This window comes from Ostrea edulis, chromosome 6, assembly GCF_947568905.1.
Source record: "Ostrea edulis chromosome 6, xbOstEdul1.1, whole genome shotgun sequence".
NCBI lineage: Eukaryota > Metazoa > Mollusca > Bivalvia > Ostreida > Ostreidae > Ostrea > Ostrea edulis.
The window spans coordinates 26,597,234-26,613,011 of NC_079169.1; the positions used below are offsets into that span (position 1 = coordinate 26,597,234).

General features: G+C 34.2%; 1 protein-coding gene across 3 annotated transcripts in view; it reads right to left on the reverse strand.

The window, feature by feature from the left end:
• The window catches only part of LOC125647971 (uncharacterized), a 103,527-nt gene extending 88,818 nt beyond the window's left edge, over positions 1-14,709 (reverse strand). Inside the window, exon 1 of one of the 3 annotated variants that reach the window (XM_048874849.2) lies at positions 14,319-14,709. The gene's annotated coding sequence lies outside the window, so the exon portion shown is untranslated. Of the gene's footprint in view, positions 1-14,314 lie in introns of all 3 variants that reach the window. The other 2 variants (XM_048874847.2, XM_056142191.1) reach the window with 2 other exon arrangements.
• Between the last annotated feature and the right edge of the window lie 1,069 nt (positions 14,710-15,778).

The following is a 15,778-nucleotide window of genomic DNA, read 5'->3' on the forward strand; positions in this document are numbered from 1 at the left end:
TTCCTATTTGCGAAAAAAAAAAAAAAATGGATTTACTTTCCCAAAATTGTCATCTTTTTCCGGATTTTTTTCGACTAAACAACAGGTTCTATAATTTAGAATATATCTTAATCTTCAAAACGCTTTGTACGCTCCGAGGATTTCACGAAGATTACAAACATTTAAATGACTAGCACAAATAGAACGCGAATGTCAAAAACTGGCGGTGCGGACGTATTTTAAGGTGAAAGCTTATTGTGAAAGCAATCCATCGCTTTCCAAAAGCTTCTTCCTAAGTGGAAAGACTGACCAAAGAATAGGCGATGCGCTTTACCCACATCTGTCCCAGCATAATGTGTCCATTTTGGAAATTCGGACTTGTAATTCGGAAGAAGGAAAACCATCGTCATCGACAATAACAGACCCAGATACTCCCATTTCTGTTCTGGAGTCATTTGGCGTGCGATTTATTTTCGTTCACATAAAACAGAATGGTAAGAACTCAGATATGTCAGATGTTTTTGTGTGAATATTAAATGATAAAATGACAAATATCTTAACGAAAAACTCGGTGTCTCGAACAAGATAATCGTTAAATATTGGACATAAGAGTTTAAAAACATGAAATCGGACACATGAAGTGCTAGAATAATCAGAGTCTGCAATTTTACCTTGAATACTTTAAGACTCGCTATAAGAACGAGTTTTAGGATTTTTATTTACTTTTTTACAGACAAGAGAGGTGCAGCTGAGGACAAGGAAAAGGGATGTGTTAGGCCAAATGTTTTTGACGTTTTGATGAATGTCCAAAAATCATATGACAAACTACCCTCTTCAAGGTAGGCACATGGGTATATATTTAATGTAAAAAAAATCTAGATCAAAAATTTTGCACATCAATATTTTATATTTTATATGTGTGATAAGACTACGTCAAATTTTTATTTATTTCTGCATTATTTTACACAATCACTTTTATTAGTATTTTATAACTTTTATGAGTCTTTGCTTGCAGGCATCACGACCAAGTTTCAGCCAGTTTGTTTCTTCTGTGGGGATACTGAAGTGGACAGCACATCGCAGACTGTGCAAGACTTGAGAAAAAACTATAGCATTGTCAGACCTATTTGTGGAAACTGCATATCAAGAGGCATTCAGCCTAAAGTTCGAAATGCTTTGAAATTGAATAAAAAGTGATCATGGAAATTAAAGTTGACAAAAAAAATGTGTTTTTTAATTTTTATTCAGTCAATTTAAATACTATTTGGTTAAGGTTCCAATTTTTTTTTTTTTTTTCCCCGACCACCCAACGCATATTTTGGTGGCAAAAAATCGTAAACCAAAAAAAATAAAAACTTTGGCCTTATTATGTGGTTTTAAAGTCAGTTGTCTTTTTTTCCCCACTAACGTGTAATCGATGTCAGATGACAGAAACTTACGAGTTTTTACCCCCTCTTCCCCCCAACTATTTGAATTTAGAAATTTTTCCGACATGATCTTTTCCAATGCTTTGCAAGATTTCGAAAATATCCTCTGAGAGATTTATTTTAAAATAACGATATGGAAACTGCGAATGTGAAAGAGACAACAAAACAAAAGCATTGTTCTTAAACGGACAAAATCGCCTATAGAAACGTACTGAAATTTCTGATCACTTAAAACTGACAAGTATCTACAGGAATTTAAGGGAGTAACCTTTCAATTTTTATTGGGATATAGAGGCAACTGCGGATCCTGCCTTTTCCCGCAGCATTTTCGATCCCGTCTTTTTCTTTTCTTTTCAATATTCAGCACTATTTGAATTATTGCTATCCTGCCTTTTCTTTACATATCGGAGCTCGCCTTTTTCACCCTGTATGCCCCCTCCCATACCTATTGATACTCCGATGGATTATAAGTATAACACGGTTATTCCTGTTTAAAAGATAAAATTTATAAGGTATCTGATAAAAGTTGCATCTTCTAAAGTTTACGAGATATCTTGTATCTTTTATAAGACATCTTATATTTTTTTCTTTATAAGATATCCCATCACTCTTATACATGCAGATATCTAGTATATATAAGATAAACTTTACAAGACATTTTATTATCGTAATCTCAAATCTCCGTTGTCAAATCAAAACTGATATTGAATCTCACGCTACGTACGGTGCAATTTACGCTGAAATCAAATAGTGAAACTTACACTTGTTAGGCACGAGATAATATAATGCCAAATACTTGGGACCGCCTACCTATAATTTAACCGACCTATCAAAAGCGCTCTTTAAAATCACTCGGGGACTTTCCAAATGAACTATCTGAAGCACGTCATGTACTTGCCGATATGTCTCGTTCACACTTACTGTAAATCCACAGTAAATCAAAATAAATGCTTATTGTTGAATAATGATTTCAGTGAAGAAATAGATCAAATTCACATCAAAAGTCAATCTTATTACACTTGATACAAGACTTATTTGCCCTTGGTCAAAATATGAAAAATCTAATTTTCTAACAATATGTGTAGTAAAAAAATTAATAATTTATTTCATATTTTTATAGAGAAAGTTTATGAAACTTTTTACCAAGAAATTTGTATGAAAATGTATAATTTCTATTAAAAATATTTTTAATATAACATGCTCTTCCCATAGACTTCAATGTAAAAATCTACGTGAAATAAATCAAGCAGCAATAAAAAAAAAAATTCAAATTCAAATTCCAAAACTGGATTATTTTTGTTTAATAAACTCTTCAAAATGAAACCAACCCTTTATTTATTAGATATTAAATATGATTATTTCACATTGAAATACATTAATAATGAGTAGAGCACTAATTCTTAATTTTGTTAGTTATGATCTCTCACAATTTTCCAACAGAAATTTTAGATATATATAGTCCTGTATTTTATAATCTTGATTTAAAATACTGCTAGAGTTAATAGAAGTTTTGTTTCATTGTTTACAACCCATGTAACATATACACCCATATTCTCTGCTTGTAGTTTCTGAAATAGGAATATCTACCTATGAAAAAACATTGACCCTAGGATTCATGGCGTAAACGAACTTGAATCTACATCCCTTAAGGATCCTTGTATGTGCCCCTATGGGACTTGGGAACATTATAATATCGAGCTCCGGGCACACCAAAGCTGACATGGGTGAGTTAGTAAACCGAGACTTATAGAGTCAACAGGATTGGATAAGATCAATCCACTGGATTGCATACTATTAGTATTGTTCCAATTATCGATTGTAATAAAAAATCGATTGATTATGCAGTGAAACTTCTCTAAACCGGCCAGCTGTCGGACCGAAAAAAAAACGGCCGGTTTAGAGGGGTGGCCAGTATACCGAGAATTTAGCATTTAGAGACATTTCAGCTCAATTTTATGAGATATTTCATTGACATACCACAAACCATATAATATGGTGTTCAACGACTATTATTTCACTATTGGAAATAAAACAAAATAATTTACTAACATGTTTATTTTCAATTTATAGCACTAAAACTAATTAAACATGAATAAACATTTTTACATTGATATGCATAATTAATGGAAAACATCCCGTTTAAATAAAACTGCATTTGATATATGTATAGAAATTTGTAGACTAGCAGCATTTATGTAGAATTTCGGCTTATGTTTTAATAAACAAAACAAATACATGGCCATTTGATTGCTGCAATTAATACACAGAGTAGGTACAGGGTAGGTACTTCTCACTTTGATATGGGGATCTATGATCAATTATCGGTGGAGATCAAACTAGTCCGCTTGTACCTACAGGTAATTATTACAAGAAATAGTCTTGCTGCAATCATCTAATTTTAACTACAAATTTATAACAGGATACATTAAGAAAACACAGAGGCCTATTATTGGAATTCCTCTTACCTATAAAAACTCTGTTTATGTCCATTGTTTATATCGTTAACAAATTTGTTTTGACGTTTTTGAAAAGTACAGTAGTAAATATAAAATTTTAATTTTGATGTTTCTTAGGAATTTTAAGTCTATGGAACCCCCCCCCCCCAAAAAAAATCATTTATCTATTGCAAATTATCATTAACAGTCATGGGTTTGTTGTTTATTAACTACCACTTATATCCATGGTGCAACAATATCGCATATTGATTGTATTCATTCAATCTGTGCATATCTCTTTATAACATTTCCTACAGAAAATTGAAAGGGTCACTTGGATTAGCCAAGCACTAATTAACACCCTGAACAGCACAGGTAAACTATAGAACTTATAGAGACCACTGGTGTTTTTCACACCTCCGGTGGATAATTTCCCACCTGGCCAGTAGATCAGTCATTTTTCACACCTGGCCAGTCTTAATCACCCCACTGGTCAAAACTTTCTAGTCTTCAAATAGTGGCCAGTATTATAAGGGTAAATTACACATGTTTGTTAACAATTGTACTTTAAAAAGTGGCCGATGTCCGGTTTTCAGGGGTGGCCGGCTTTGTGAGACTTTCTTTGTAAGGAAATGTTAAGATTTCTGCCGGGACTTTGAAAATCGGCCGATATTCAGGGAGAACCGGTTTTCTGAGGGGCCGGTTTGGAGAAGTTTCACTGTAATCGAAAATCGATTGATTATTTTATTCTTAGTGATTATCGATTATTTTTTTCAATAATCGATTTTTCAAAATTTGTTAAATCATAAAATATGTGTGCATTCTTGAGATTTTTCAATTCTAGTTTGAATTTTCTCTTTGATCATCCAGTACACAAAAAAATCTATAGTTTGGAAATATTTTGTGTTAAAAATACCTAAGAGGCAGGGCACTATGAAAACATAGTCTTGACATAGCAAACTATGATGTAACCTGTCCGTGTAATCATTACCAAATATGCAGTGTCGTCAAGGTCAAAAGTTGCATTGGTTGTTTCGTTTGGTCGACGTTATGATATTTCCGTACTTAAAAATCTAGTTTATATTTTAAAAATATATATAAAAATATAAATATACACAATAAAATGTCTTTTTTGTTTTATTGAGTGATGAAGGTAGCAATCATTCATCATCCAGGTTGAAACCTGGCTGTTCTGTCAATGTCGAAATATGGTTTCTCTCTCTATATTTTGTAGTGTGGATGTAAATCATTTGATTTTGTTTCATTAGGAATAATGATAAAGTTATGTACATGTAATAGTGCAGATCGAACTTTAAATGAGTGAGGTAAAAAATTGGGATAATAATATTTTTAAAAAATAAATAATAATAAATAACTTAGACCTTCAATTGATTCAATTAATTCACATTCAATAATAAATGGCTGGGTAGAAATATAAACACAATATGTTACACGTACTTCTAAACTGAAATGCACTACCCGATATTAACTCTGACCAACACATGTAATACTGGTACAATAATTATTATACTATGATAGATCTATATCACAGGTTTGGATGTCTTGATTAAAAAAATGAAGGGGTAATATTATACTATGAAAATGTTAATAAATTCCATTTATATATTCTTGTCCTCCATTTTCTATTGAAAATTGTGTGTGTACGTTCCATTGGATCTGCCACTTATTTTAACTTACAGTAGCCTCACTTGCATTTTTACAAATATGAATTAAACTCCCTAAAACCGTCATTTAAATGTGTAAAATTATCATTTGAGAAAACAACTACCCTTTTTAATTAAAAAATAAATCTAGAGATTTAATAAATTATCTATTTATGCCTGAAATCATACATATAGTTACTTCTCATTGTAATTAAAAATAAAGAAAATGCATTACAAAACACTATATGTAACAATTTTGACTCGTAATATGGATTTAACAAAACAGGTATATGTAAGCTTGAAGGTAGATGTATGACTAAACTCATGTGCGGGAATTTATTAACTGGAAATATATCAGAATAGCTGAATGACTGGAGACACTTTATGTAAATGAGCAAGATTATGTGTGAGGGATATTGTATGTTGTTTTTCCCCCAGAAAGATTACTTATCATTTTCAAATAAAAGTGGAATGTACAAGAAGTTTTTACTATTCTTCCCGCATTTCCGACATATATCACTGGCCCGATGAGTGATCGGCCTAGTGATAGCCCCGCGTAGCGTACTGATTCGAGGTGCAAAACTTCAAAAGATTTGGTTGAAAATGTTAACTCCCGGCTATATAACTGGTAATACTTGCTGTAGAATGGAAATTCTGTAATACTCGCGTATCTTATTTTTAGGAATCAACATAATGAAGCATTTTAATTGGCATCTGTATCTGCAGTAATCACAATACATCACATATACTGATGTCAGCTGTTCAGATGACTATTCCTCTTCCTCTCGCGATATTTCAAAAAAGTTATTTTTCGATAGAAGCTAGAACGTTGCTGAGAGTTTTCTTCATTGGAAAGAATACCTTTCATTACCAATTTTTATTCAATCGAATTAAATCTTAGAGCGAAGCATACGCAATATAAAAATTATTGCCTCAAAGTGAAAAAAGAGGTGGTAAAATCCGGGGGGAAATCAAATACATGTATGGGTTTGACGTTTAATTTCAAGTAATCAACATCCGGTTTCACAAATTAAGGTGACATGTGATTTGGGTAAATACAGTACGGCCAGCGTGGATCCCGTATTCCCCCCCCCCCCCCCCCCCCCACCCCCGGGATTAAGCTACCGCGGTATATCTTCTTTTCTAAGATTTATTTAATATGACGGTATGTAATGCCAGAAAGCTGACGATAATCAAGCCCTAATCATTTTCTGCCAACGAATAAAATAACTACTGTACAGGTAGATAGCCCTAATAGGTAAACAACGGTACTTCACACTGCGTCGGTGTAACTCTGCCCCGCGATGAAATCCCTCGGCGGGATAGCGCGGGAAGGATTAACATACTGCGGGGGGAGTGCGGTCTAATACGGGATCCGCGCTGGCCGTACTGTAGTATACATGGAAATCAAGGATAGAAAAAATCAGCTAAAGACACTTTAGATTTCACCCCAAGCATACACCATTACAGGGTGTTCGTGGCTGGAGTCCTTTCCATGCATACACTTTTCTGGCCCAGTAGTTTTTGAGAAGAATGTTTTTAAAGATTTTCCCTATATATTTGTATGCAAAATTTTGATCCCCCCTTATGTGGCCCCATCATACCCCCGGGGACCATGATTTTAAGAAACATAAATCTGAAATGTTAGAAAGCTTTCATGTAAATATCAGCTTTTCTGGCTCCGTGGTTCTTGAGAAGAATATTTCTAAAGATTTTTCCTACATATTTGCATGTAAAACTTTGATCCCCTATTGTGGCCCCACCCTAACTGCAATAATGTAGCCCTATCCAATTTTTTTTAATTCTGACGTTTTCGGGATAGGGTTACAATTCCATAGGATCTCCGTAATGGTGCAAAATAATTTTATGAATAACCGATAATTGTAATTGTAATTAAAAGATTTATATAGCACCCTATCAACATTAGTTTTCTAAAGCGCTTTACAAATGTGAAAGAAAAGATAATATAAAATCGATGTGCACATACATGTAAATAAAATATTCATAGTGTCAGAATTAAAATGCATAAATATTATTATTAATATAATCTCTACATTATTGCAGCTAGCCCCCCCCCCCCCCCCCCCCCCAGGGGAGGGGGGGCATAATTTGAACAAGCTGGAATCTGCACTATGTTTGGAAGCTTTCATGTAAATTTCAGCTTTTCTGGCCCAGTGGTTCTTGAGAAAATTTTTAAATGACCCAACCCTATTTTTGCGATTATATCCCCTTTAAAAGTGACATGGCCCTTCATTTGAACAAACTTGAAAGCCCTTAATTACCTAAGGATGCTTGTGGCCAAGTTTGGTTGAAATTGGCCCAGTGGTTCTGGAGAAGAAGTCGAAAATGTAAAAAGTTTACAGACAGATGGACAGACAACAGGCGATCAGAATAGCTCACTTGAGCTTTCAACTCAGATGAGCTAAAATCCGAGTAATTAGATTAAAATTTTCATACTCGAGCACTTGGAATGTGCCAAAAATCAGCCTATTTTAGATAATAATCGATGACTGAAGTGAAACACCACTACCGACACTAAATTCAAAATGACTGATGTTCACAAGACGTCAAAGTGCCAGCAAGACAATGCTGTGTACAATAAAGTTTGAAAGTTTAGCAATGTTCAAAAAATTCTTTAATAAATTTCCCTACTGCCTACCAGTGCCTACCCATATTTCAAATTCTGGGTTGGGAGAGGGCAAGCAAACAATTTTGTACAAGGGTGGCCTAACATTAGTTTACAAGACATCATTTGATTGTCATTAGAGGCTGCATTTCATTGTAAAATGAAATATTTATCTTAAATATGCATGTCATAAATGTATTTCAAGGTGTAAAATAAATGAGCATAAAAGATTATTAAAATATGTGTAATCAAACTATTGATTGATATGCTTTATATTTCAAATTTAATATACTGGCACAATTAGGCAGTCATAAGTGGTTTAACAAGAATAAACTGCAAAAAAAAACACAACAACAAACCAATACAATATTAGGAAGAACGTAAACAACACCTCCCCCGTGGTTTAAGGGGAAGAGATGATCCGGAGTGAAATTTACAGCATGTTCACAGTTAATGTGTTTGACATGTCGGTTTTAGACTTGACATATCATGATACCATACACTGTAACAGAATGTCAAATTGAATTTGGCTCAACAGTTTGCCCATAACTGACAGCCCCCCCCCCCCTTAAACAAGCTATTGATCAAACATTCATCAAAAAAAGGATTACTAACGATATGGACCTAATTTGACCCTTTAAAATGACTTTGAATTTCTTTTAATCAGTAGTTTCTCCTATTTGATGACTACTAGTACACCTTCAGTTCCTAAAGTGCAGTATTTCATTCATCATTCAAACAAAATTACTGGTGTCCCTAAGATCCAGTGTTCAAAATGAACCATAGACCAAGTCTATGTCAAATGGCACTAGTCTACGCCAACTGTAATTGAGATAGACCAAATTGTCTATGCCAATTTTCTAGATTTAAAACAATAAAGTAATCCCAAAGGACAGTCGACATCTGATAAACATTAATTCATGAGGAAAGGAGGATGTTATAGAAATGGAAAGAAAATATGCTTTCTAAGTATTTATTAGAAGTAAATGAAAATGTTTTAAATTTGTGTTTTTGTTGTTGTTTTTTTCAATGTTTCGGTCTATGCCAATTCGATGAGGTCTAAGTCATCTTGTTTTGGCATAGACCCATGGTCTATACCAAGTTTTAAACCATGCAATTTCAAACACTGAAGATCTAACATAATACATATATAATATTATTTTCTAGGTGTTTGAACAAGAGGCTCATGGACCACACTGCTCACCTGAGTCACCATGGCCCCATGTTATTCCTCAGAAGATTCTTACCCCTATAGGCCTTTCCGAAAACGTGAGTTATCTCTCTTTGTATTCTTACATTTAGTGTGAATATGACAACTTCCGGGTAGTAATACACTCAGACTTCGCATATATTATAAGAGTTATATTAGTATGGGTGCTGTTCAAAATCGAAAACAGTTGAAATCATTTGTACGAGAGAGTAAGAAAATGTTAATGGAAACAAAAACGAATTTCTTGATCGAGTCGTGTGTGATTTTTCGGGGGGTTGTTGTTGTTAAAAATTAAATTGGAAATCACGCAGACATTCATTTGTTTACATATGTCTCCAATATAACGACTGACATAATTATTTTGAATGAAATCGAACAGAACTTCTGATTCTCAAGAGATGATGGCATCTCATCAACTCAAAGCTCGGGTTTTTACAAGGATCGACACTGCAAAGATCTTGCATAACATCCCCCCCCTTTCCAAAATATTAATTAAAAGAAATCAATTAAATTAGGAAATCAATGCTCTCATTGTTTTATCAGGGCTAAAATTATTCCACCACTACCAATCGACTCTTTCAAAAATAAACCAGATTGCAATGTTTGGGTAGTTTTCTCCAAAGTACCTGGCCGTGTTCATTCTGTGTGCAAATCATTTGTACACTGCAGCATGAAGCTGGAATTGTTAATATCAACTGATATGTTTAAAATGCAGAAAAATAGGTAATCAAATAAATTTTAAAATTAATTTTATTCAATATTGCTCGATTGATATAAATTATTTTTCATAGATCTGTGTGATCCCGGGAGGGGGGGGGGGGGGGGGGGAGGGGCTGCCATATTCTCAAATGTACTCTCTAGGGGAAGGTAAGTTTAACCCCCAATAGAATGCTTTTGACATCTCTGTATCTTCCCTCTTTTATTCGTTTTAGCCCCCTTGAAATGTACTTGATTATGTAGGCGCGTATCGTGTCATAACAGAAATTACAATGACAGATTTAGACCAGCCCCCACCCCTTTTGCCACAAATTTACAAAATAATTTGAGTAAAACTCCAAATATTTTACCCAAAATGGCTTTATTTACAGGTACACACTTTTGCCGACTATAAATTCAGGTCGTTCAATTATAAGTTATTTTATTTTCAAAACATTGCATGTGTAAATGTCAGTTTAAAGATGGTTTGTGACGACGAATTTCTTTATCGTTATACTTGTAAAATTTGTGGGCAGACAGCTGGAAATCTGTCAGTGGCCTCTCACTTACAAGTGCAGGCTGGGATAAATTTTACTCGCCAATCAAAGAGATGTACATTTTCAGAATCCAGAGGTGTCAGCTCCGACATACCTAGACGTACATCGTGGAAGAACTTTTATCGCTGAATGTACTACATTGATATTGAACAAGTAACTTCTGATATTTTATTATAAATCTGACTGTATTAAAACGCGGGCTAAAGATTCTGAGGAAATGTATGCAATATATGATATATACTAATTTCAGTCATAAAACACGTAAAATTCTGGAAAATGGGGGGGGGGGGGGGTAGTTAGAATAATCTTACTGCGTCTCGGGACATGCCCTTCACTTTAACGTCGGGGGGTGGGAGGGGGGGGTCCTCCTCTACTTACAACATTAATTTTCTATTATTTTTACATGCAAAGTAGGTTATTTTCACGTGTATGAAGTAAACCTATGCATTGGGATTTTTTATTAATGTTAAAATATTTGTTGGCGTGATTACTGTAAAATTATACAGCAATAGCTTTGCGGCCTTTTGCACTGTTGATAATGACGCTTCTCGAATATACTACCCGGAAGTCTTAAACTACTGTTACGCAAGCGCACTACGTCCGGATCAAGGAAAGATATATCATGTTTTCAGATTGGCCTATTTAATCCAATGACAAATTTTGACCCCATATCATGACCTAGCCTCATGTGATTATGATTTTCCCTAAGTTGAATCCACACAACATGGGGATGCTTCAATATCAGTGTGACTAACATGACCTTGGAAGATTTTTAAAGACTTTCCAACTCTATTCATGTAAAATTTGATCCCCGACTTTAGTAACCTTAAGCTCCATGAAATTTTTTTAAATTCATATAACTTGGACTGTAGTCACATGTTTGCATACTGACATAATCTAATAATGCCCTCTCGAAAAGATTGTTCTCTAATTCCTATATATTCTCAAAAAATATATAACCTATATCAAAATTTTATCCCCTTATGAGCCCCACCCCACCCAATCAAGATAATGAGTTTAAGAAACTTCAAAACTTCAATCCACAGTTCTTTACATCATGCTTCCATATTAAAATGACTATTCATGGCACTGTTATACTCTTGAGAAAACAATTTTTAATATATTTTTTCCTCTATATTTTCCCTTATAAAACTTTGCTCCAATACTGTGGCCCCTCCATACCCATGATTTCAATCAACTTGAATATACACTACCTGAGGATGCTGGAATAATTATATGACTAATACAGGCCCTGATCTATTTTCTACATAACCCCATGAAAAACTATGACCCCCTATACTGACCCAACCCTGCCCTCAAGGGCTATGACTTGAACAAATTTAAACATCTACTCATGAAGGAGGCTTTCACATAATTTTTATCTTTTCTGGTCCAATGGTTCTTGAGAAGAAGATTTTTAAAAAGAAACCACTACATTTTCACTATTTCTTAATCATACCCCCATTTGAAAAGGATGTGACCCTTCTTTTAAACAATTGTAAATCCTCTTTACCCTAGGATGCTTTATAGCCCATTTGGTTGAATTATGGAAAAGTTGAAAATGTTAAAAGTTCACAGATGGATGGATGCTGGACAAAAAGTGATCAGAAAACCTCTCTTGAGCTTTCATGTCAGGTGAGCTAATAAAAGGAAAATATTTTTCACTTTTTCCTTTTCACATATTGCTACATATGTACACCTCTAAGATAGACGAAAAGGTATGAAATAAAAACAAGCACTAAAAGTGACACTTTTGGTGAAAACAGATGATATGGCAGACAATAAAATGTGTCATTTGTGACATCAAATTACAAAAGATGGTGTGAATCTGCTTGTAAATGTTATCACGGTTTTGTCATACAAGAAACAAATTCTATAATAATATTTAAAATCTTGAAGATCTAACATGAATTCCCACCATTTTACGATCCTTTCATATATAAATAAGTAAAAATTTAGTGATTAAGAAAAAGCAGAGGGAGCAAAGCAACTTACTTAAAACATAACCCACATTTTCATTGGCTGATTCAAAGTTTTGCACCAATCAAATCAATTCAATTTTTCCAACTTTTGTCTTTGTTAGTGGAATCTGTCAACTAAAATTTTTTTATGTCACTGTGAACATAAAAATTCCTAACAACTAACGAAACAGTGGGATATGTTCTAATGAAACATAGGATTCAAAATATAATTATCTGTTCACACAGAGACCTTATTCTTCATGACTGGGGTAGAGTAATGGAAGATATGGACAAAATTTACTCAGAAGTGCCCTGCTGAGCTGAAATGCAAACTTCAGGATCACACTGACTAATATCCACAGTCAGAACATAAACTCACATCTGAAATTCATGCTGTAAAATTCACTTTTAGGAGGTAGTTTATACTGATATACAGGAAGCTAACTCCAATATAGCAATGAAGGTCAGTATTTGTTTTAGAACACAACACTGCATATAGTTAGGTAATTTTTGACTTGTCAATTATTAGTAAATGGATTTATATACATTATCAAGTCACAATCATCTGACAGGAATAAGTGATAAAGAAAGGTAAGAAAATCCATGCATTGGATCAACTTAAAAGAGTCCTAATAGATTGTTAAAAGCATAAAATAGTCAGAGATATGGACCACTGTCCTTGTTAAAATATCACAGGGTGGTTTTTTTCTTATTTTTATATATGACACTTGCTACAAACAAACTTTTTTTCTTCAAAAGTTATGAAAATGAAAACAAACTTTACATTTAAATAAATTTAAAAAGAATACAATGAAGTCCAAAGCAGTGGGGGAATTTTGTATAGATCGAGTTATAATAGTGGATAGGGAGGGATAATATATTGTAATTAGGGATATACGGACTGTGGATATCGGCCTCAGGATAGCTCAGTGGTTAGAGCACCCGACTAGTAATGCAGGGGTCCCGGGTTCGATTCCCAGTCCTACCAAAGATTTTCTCCTCTCTCCTATATACTACAATATATCTAAATTTTTGAAAATCATAGAAAATTCACAAATTCCCTTACATTTTATTTTTATCTTTGGAAATCTTATATTTGTACTTACAAAAACCAAACTAAGCCAAGACATATGCACCAACCCATGCATCCATATTTTTGTTTGTATCAAATGTCCTTAAATTAGTGTCAGCTTTTTTGCCAATAGTGATCAGCAAATAAAAGTTGACCAATGTCAATAGGAAACTCTACAGTACAACTTGCAAAATTACAAATTACGCATTTGGTATTGCATAGTGTTCTAAAAATCTCTACATGATGTCATATTGTTGTATTAAAGTGCAAAATGCAGATGACTAATGGTGAGTGCTATAAAACAGAAGAAAACAAAAAGTAACCACCATGCAGTGCTATATTTATATGTATATACACATGATTGGATTATACGGACATACCCCCTCGTCTGAATAAAACCTATCTTCTAAATATTTACCACCAATCATGTCCTGCTTCACAAGTATAACGATTCTACGCAACAAAATTGCAATGTGCACTTCGTCGCATTGGTAATAAAGATTTGACCATCTGCCAATAGCAATATTTTCACACCTTCTCACCAGATAACGAATTGGATTTCTATCATCTTGTAATAATATGAACTTCAAAGAAAATGTCATAAAAATTCATGTAACATGACCAGAAATTACTGACAATAGCATTTACTAACAAATAAATGCACACAAGTTTACGATTCTTACTGACCTACCACAAAACAAGCCGCCATGTTGGAAATTTGTCTTCATTTGCATATCACGTAACTTATAGCAGAAGATATTTCGTCGAATGCCGTTTGTTTACAATAATTGACCATTCAGCAATAATCATATGAATAGTATCTCCGTGCATAATGGCATCAAATACAAAATTACTGTTCATCACAGCGTCACAACCTGCTCTTTAGGTCATGCATAGCTCATCTCATTAAGTGACCGGAAGTTGCAATAATGTAAATCCGAAACACCCACGTGTGTTTCAGTTGTGGTCGAGATGTGTTGATAATCAAATTTCCGAAAGTTTTCTGTCTTATATGACTAAGATAAGAATGCTCATAAGCTGCAATGAGTAACATAGATACTGTAACGCTTAACCTATCATTCACTTTGTACTTGTTCTTTCTTTTTTTTGAAAAGGAAGGGGGGTGGGAGTGAGGAGTAGTAAATATAGAATAGAATATGATTTATTTCCAAATTAGGGCCCTCTCGGGCATACAGCATACATGATTGTTAACATTTCAATGTGCAATGACGATAAAAAGAAAAGGGGAAAAAAAAACAAGAGTAAAATATGCACTATTAGTATGAGCAATGTTCATACATGAGACATTTGAACATGATAATACTTCTTTGTATTATATGTAAGTAGATCTACCACCGTGTATCCTAATGCAAAACAGTCAGAAATATTCATGCATTCAAGTCACTGATTGTATTTTGAATATTATTGTTTCTATGGTATAATCTATATAATATGTGCCTTTGCCAGTAGTTGTCATTGTCCTTGTGCAAGTAAATCATTTGTCCAGGGGCGGATCCAGGAATTGCGGTTACGGGAGGGGGGGGGGGCGCCGCTTTATGAGGCAGTGGGTCCAGGGCTAAGCCCTGGTGGGGGTCCAGGTGGCGAAGCCCCCGGAAGCTCCTGGATTTTACAGATTTTATGGGGCTTGAAATATTTCTCCTATTTAGTCATTTGTATTATTTTCTATCATTTTAATAAGGTGAAATTAATATTAATGACCCAAATTTCAAAAATTTTATGGGAAAATTAAGTTCTCCCAATAAAGTAATTCAAGAAATCAAAAGATTTTGCCATTTATTTTTCCGGGAGTGGAAGAAATTATTGCTTCTTTTATCGTTTAGTACATTTTCCGAAACAAGATACCGCGATTTACCTTAAATTTGAAAATTTGGGGGCGGGGGGGGGGGGGGGCTTCGCCCCCTCTAAATCCGCCACTGTTGTCATTGTCTCGATTATTTGATTGAATTTTTTCTCTCTCCACATTTTGTTACAAAATTTCATTCTGAATCTAATTCAGTGTATCTAACTAGAGGGGGGTGGGGTGGGGTGGTTGCAATCTCCACTGACTTTGGTTGAATATTTCGTCATTTTGGGGTATTCACCTACCAGCTCGTTTCTTGGATGGAAAGGTGCAACGGCCCCAAGTGGTTC